Source organism: Scyliorhinus torazame, chromosome 5 (genome assembly GCF_047496885.1).
Source record: "Scyliorhinus torazame isolate Kashiwa2021f chromosome 5, sScyTor2.1, whole genome shotgun sequence".
Lineage (NCBI taxonomy): Eukaryota > Metazoa > Chordata > Chondrichthyes > Carcharhiniformes > Scyliorhinidae > Scyliorhinus > Scyliorhinus torazame.
In genome coordinates, this window is record NC_092711.1 from 2,217,222 (window position 1) to 2,223,221 (window position 6,000).

The 6,000-nt window shown below is 55.2% G+C and overlaps 1 long non-coding RNA gene across 1 annotated transcript in view; it reads left to right on the forward strand.

The window, feature by feature from the left end:
- Positions 1–4,573, forward strand: part of LOC140418134 (uncharacterized) — a 50,301-nt gene extending 45,728 nt beyond the window's left edge. The window contains exons 2-4 of the long non-coding RNA XR_011944793.1: positions 1,367–1,411; positions 4,102–4,237; positions 4,375–4,573. This is a non-coding gene — a long non-coding RNA (uncharacterized lncRNA). The remainder of the gene's footprint in view (positions 1–1,366; positions 1,412–4,101; positions 4,238–4,374) is intronic.
- The last annotated feature ends 1,427 nt before the right edge of the window (positions 4,574–6,000 follow it).

A 6,000-nucleotide genomic window follows, 5' to 3' on the forward strand; every position in this document is an offset into this window, starting at 1 on the left:
CGGGGTGGTTTATATATAGAATAACAGATACCCGGGAGTGAGTTACAGACTGGCATCTAATCGAGGGGTTCGGGGTGGTTTATATATAGAGTAACAGATACACGGGGGTGTGAGTTACAGACTGGAATCTAATCGAGGGGTTCGGGGTGGTTTATATATAGAATAACAGATACCCGGGAGTGAGTTACAGACTGGAATCTAATCGAGGGGTTCGGGGTGGTTTATATATAGAATAACAGATACCGGGGAGTGAGTTACAGACTGGAATCTAATCGAGCGGTTCGGTGAGGTTTATATATAGAATAACAGATACCCGGGAGTGAGTTACAGACTGGAATCTAATCGAGGGTTCGGGGTGGTTTATATATAGAATAACAGATACCGGGGAGTGAGTTACAGACTGGAATCTAATCGAGCGGTTCGGTGAGGTTTATATATAGAATAACAGATACCCGGGGGTGTGAGTTACAGACTGGAATCTAATCGAGGGTTCGGGGTGGTTTATATATAGAATAACATATACCCGGGAGTGAGTTGCAGACTGGAATCTAATCGAGTGGTTCGGGGTGGTTTATATATAGAATAACAGATACCCGGGAGTGAGTTACAGACTGGAATCTAATCGAGGGGTTCGGGGTGGTTTATATATAGAATAACAGATACCCGGGAGTGAGTTACAGACTGGAATCTAATCGAGGGGTTCGGGGTGGTTTATATATAGAATAACAGATACCCGGGAGTAAGTTACAGACTGGAATCTAATCGAGGGGTTCGGGGTGGTTTATATATAGAATAACAGACACCGGGGAGTGAGTTACCGACTGGAATCTAATCGAGGGGTTCGGGGTGGTTTATATATAGAATAACAGATACCCGGGAGTGAGTTACAGACTGGAATCTAATCGAGGGGTTCGGGGTGGTTTATATATAGAATAACAGATACCCGGGAGTGAGTTACAGACTGGAATCTAATCGAGGGGTTCGAGGTGGTTTATATATAGAATAACAGATACCCGGGAGTGAGTTACAGACTGGAATCTAATCGAAAGGTTCAGCGTGGTTTATATATCGAATAACAGGTACCCGGGAGTGAGTTACAGACTGGAATCTAATCGAGGGGTTCGGGGTGGTTTATATATCGAATAACAGGTACCCGGGAGTGAGTTACAGACTGGAATCTATTCGAGGGGTTCGGGGTGGTTTATATATCGAATAACAGGTACCCGGGAGTGAGTTACAGACTGGAATCTATTCGAGGGATTCGACGTGGTGTATATATAGAATAACAGGTACCCGGGAGTGAGTTACAGACTGGAATCTAATCGAGGGGTTCAGCGTGGGATTAACAATGTCTGTTTTGCTGCAGGTACCTGTGCTGAGAATGTCTTGATCGGCCCGTCCGACTCTCACGGTGAGTTGTCTATCTGAGTTCACCTGAAATATTTCAACCTGTCCCAATGATAATTTCAATTCTGAAAGCTTTGTTTAATATCATTCTCTTACACTCTCTTTCTATCTCTCTCTGGTTCTTTCGCTCCCTCCCTTTTTGTCTCCATCTCCTTTTCTGTCTCCCTCGTTTCTCGTTGTTTTCCTATATCTCTCTCTATTTTTTTTCTCTCTCTCTCCCACTTCTCTGTCTCTCACTCTCGACGTGTCTCTATTAATTCATCTCTCTCCTCTTCTCGATCTATCTCCCCATTTCTCTCTCTCGCCCTGTGTATCGCTCCCTGTCCCTCTCCCCGTCTCGCTCTCACCCTACTCTCTCTATCCCTGTATTTATCTACCCCGTCTCTCTGTCCCTCTCTCTCCCCGTCTCTCGCTCTCCACGTCTCTCGCTCCGCGTCTCTCTCTCTCTCCCCGACTCTCTCTCCCTCCCCGTCTCTCTCTCCCTCCTCCTCCCCGTCTCTCTCTCTCCCTCTCTCACTCGCCCTGTCTCTCTCTCCCTCCCCGTCTCTCTCTCTCCCGTCTTTCTCTCACTCTTCCTCCCCGTCTCTCTCTCTCTCTCTCTCACTCGCCCTGTCTCTCTCTCGCTCCGTCCCTTTCTCCCCCTCTCTCTCTTCCCCCATCTCTCTCTCCCCCATCTCTCTTCCCCATCGCTCTCTCTCTCTCTCCCCGTCTCTCTCTCTCTACCCCTCTCTCTCCGTCTCCGTCTCTCTCTCTCTCTCTTTCCCTGTCTCTCTCTCTCTCTGTCCCTCTCTCCCCCGTCTCTCTCGCTCCCCCCCTCTCTCTCTTTCCCTGTCTCTCTCTCTCTCCGTCCCTCTCTCCCCCGTCTCTCTTGCTCCCCCCCTCTCCCCGTTCTTTTCCCCCCGTCTCTCTCTCTCTCCCATCTCTCTGCCTCTCTCTCCCTGTCTCTCTCTCTGTCTCTCACTCCGTTTCTCTCTCTCTGTCTCTCTCTCTCTCCCATCTCTCTGCCTCTCTCTCCCTGTCTCTCTCTCTGTCTCTCACTCCGTTTCTCTCTCTCTGTGTCTCTCTCTCCCGTCACTCTCTCTCCCTCCCCGTCTCTCTCTCTCTCTCTCCCCCTCCCCCTCTCTCTCCGTCTCCCTCTCTCCCCCTGTCTCTCTCTCCGTCTCCCCCGTCTCTCTCGCTCTCCCTCTCTCCCCCGTTCTCTCTCCCCCGTTCTCTCTCCCCCCTGTCTCTCTCTCCCTGTCTCTCTCTCTCTCTCTCCCCCATCTCTCTGCCTCTCTCTCCTGTCTCTCTCTCGCCCCGTCTCTCTGCCTCTCTCTCACCCTGTCTCTCTCTCCCCCCCTACTCTCTCCCCCCTCTCTCTCTCCCCCTGTTCTCTCTCCCCCGTCTCCCTCTCTCCCCTGTCTCTCTCTCTTTCCCTCCATCTCTCTGCCTCTCTCTCCTGTCTCTCTCTCCCCGTGCCTGTCTCTCCCCGTCTCTCTCGCTCTCCCCATCTCTCTGCCTCTCTCTCACCCTGTCTCTCTCCCCCTGTCTCTCTATCTCCCTGTCTCCCTCCCTCCCCTGTCTCTCTCTCTCTCACCCCATCTCTCTGCCTCTCTCTCCTGTCTCTCCCTCCCCCTACTCTCTCCCCCATGCCTCTCTCTCCCGTCTCTCTCTCTCTCTCCCTGTATCCCTCTCTCCCCTGTCTCTCTCTCTCTTCCCCCATCTCTCTGCCTCTCTCTCCTGTCTCTCTCTCTCCCCCTACTCTCTCCCCCGTCTCTCTCTCTCCCCATCTCTCTGCCTCTCTCCTGTCTCTCTCTCTCCCCCGTCTCTCTCTCTCCCCATCTCGCTGCCTCTCTCCTGTCTCTCTCTCTCCCCCGTCTCTCTCTCTCCCCATCTCTCTGCCTCTCTCTGCCTCTCTCTCTCCCCCGTCTCTCTCTCTCCCCATCTCTCTGCCTCTCTCCTGTCTCTCTCTCCCCCGTCTCTCTCTCTCCCCATCTCTCTGCCTCTCTCCTGTCTCTCTCTCTCCCCCGTCTCTCTCTCTCCCCATCTCTCTGCCTCTCTCCTGTCTCTCTCTCTCCCCCGTCTCTCTCTCTCCCCATCTCTCTGCCTCTCTCCTGTCTCTCTCTCTCGCCCGTCTCTCTCTCTCCCCATCTCTCTGCCTCTCTCCTGTCTCTCTCTCTCCCCCGTCTCTCTCTCTCCCCATCTCTCTGCCTCTCTCCTGTCTCTCTCTCTCCCCCGTCTCTCTCTCTCCCCATCGCTCTGCCTCTCTCCTGTCTCTCTCTCTCCCCCGTCTCTCTCTCTCCCCATCTCTCTGCCTCTCTCCTGTCTCTCTCTCTCGCCCGTCTCTCTCTCTCCCCATCTCTCTGCCTCTCTCCTGTCTCTCTCTCTCCCCCGTCTCTCTCTCTCCCCATCTCTCTGCCTCTCTCCTGTCTCTCTCTCTCCCCCGTCTCTCTCTCTCCCCATCTCTCTGCCTCTCTCCTGTCTCTCTCTCTCGCCCGTCTCTCTCTCTCCCCATCTCTCTGCCTCTCTCCTGTCTCTCTCTCTCCCCCGTCTCTCTCTCTCCCCATCTCTCTGCCTCTCTCCTGTCTCTCTCTCCCCCGTCTCTCTCTCTCCCCATCTCGCTGCCTCTCTCCTGTCTCTCTCTCTCCCCCCCTACTCTCTCCCCGTCTCTCTCTCTCTCTCTTTCCCCCGTCTCTCTCTCCCCCTGCCTCCCAGGTGCCTGTGGTGGGATTGGCGAGAGACTGACGGAATTCCAAGGTGTCATCCGAAGTCCGGTTCCCCGGGACTGGTTCGACGAGCTGAACTGCACCTGGGTCATCGTGGCCTCAGTGCGGGAGGTGGTCAACGTCAGGTGAGAGGCTGGATGGCGTGACCCCCCCCCCCTCCAGCCGTAACACCCACCCTCACCGCAGGCCCCGAGAGGGTGGTCTGAGCGGCTTCGCGCTGACGTTCCTGGCGGTACTAACGCCTCCCTCCCTCTCTCTCCAGGTTCGACGCCTTCGAACTGGCCTGTTACTCGGGCCTACTGACCCTCTGGAGCCCTGGCCGAACTCCCAGCAGGCTGTGCAGCACCTACCGGCCGCGATCTTTGACCTTCTTGGGCGGGAGCGTCCACATACACCTGAGGGCAGCCTATGGATCTCGTTTTGGGTTCAAGTTGTCCTTCGTCAGAGGTGCGATGGTCACTGCTGACCAATACACAGCCCCTACACCCCTCCCTATCTCTGTAACATCCTCCAGCCCCTACACCCCTCCCTATCTCTGTAACCTCCTCCAGCCCCTACACCCCTCCCTATCTCTGTAACCTCCTCCAGCCCCTACACCCCTCCCTAACTCTGTAACCTCCTCCAGCCCCTACACCCCTCCCTATCTCTGTAACCTCCAGCCCCCTACACCCCTCCCTATCTCTGTAACCTCCTCTAGCCCCGACACCCCTCCCTATCTCTGTAACCTCCCCCAGCCCCCTACAACCCTCCCTATCTCTGTAACCTCTTCCAGCCACTACAACCCTCCCTATCTCTGTAACCTCCTGCAGCCCCCTACAACCCTCCCTATCTCTGTAACCTCCTCCAGCCCCCTACACATCCCTCCCTATCTCTGTAACATCCTCCAGCCCCTACAACCCTCCCTATCTCTGTAACCTCCTCCAGCCCCAACACCCCTCCCTATCTCTGTAACCTCCTCCAGCCCCGACACCCCTCCCTATCTCTGTAACCTCCTCCAGCCCCTACACCCCTCCCTATCTCAGTAACATTCTCCAGCCCCGACACCCCTCCCTATCTCTGTAACCTCCTCCAGCCCCTACAACCCTCCCTATCTCTGTAACCTCCTCCAGCCCCAACACCCCTCCCTATCTCTGTAACCTCCTCCAGCCCCGACACCCCTCCCTATCTCTGTAACCTCCTCCAGCCCCTACACCCCTCCCTATCTCAGTAACATTCTCCAGCCCCTACACCCCTCCCTATCTCTGTAACCTCCTCCAGCCCCTACAACCCTCCCTATCTCTGTAACCTCCTCCAGCCCCTACACCCCTCCCTATCTCTGTAACCTCCTCTAGCCCCTACAACCCTCCCTATCTCTGTAACCTCCTCCAGCCCCTACACCCCTCCCTATCTCTGTAACCTCCTTCAGCCCCTACACCCCTCCCTATCTCTGTAACCTCCTCCAGCCACGACACCCCTCCCTATCTCTGTAACCTCCTCCAGCCCCTACACCCCTCCCTATCTCTGTAACCTCCTCCAGCCCCTACAACCCTCCCTATCTCTGTAACCTCCTCTAGCCCCTACAACCCTCCCTATCTCTGTAACCTCCTCCAGCCCCTACACCCCTCCCTATCTCTGTAACCTCCTCCAGCCCCCTACACCCCTCCCTATCTCTGTATCCTCCTTCAGCCCCTACACCCCTCCCTATCTCTGTAACTTCCTCCAGCCACGACACCCCTCCCTATCTCTGTAACCTCCCCCAGCCCCCTACAACCCTCCCTATCTCTGTAACCTCTTCCAGCCACTACAACCCTCCCTATCTCTGTAACCTCCTGCAGCCCCCTACAACCCTCCCTATCTCTGTAACCTCCTCCAGCACATACAACCCTCCCTATCTCAGTAACCTCCTCCA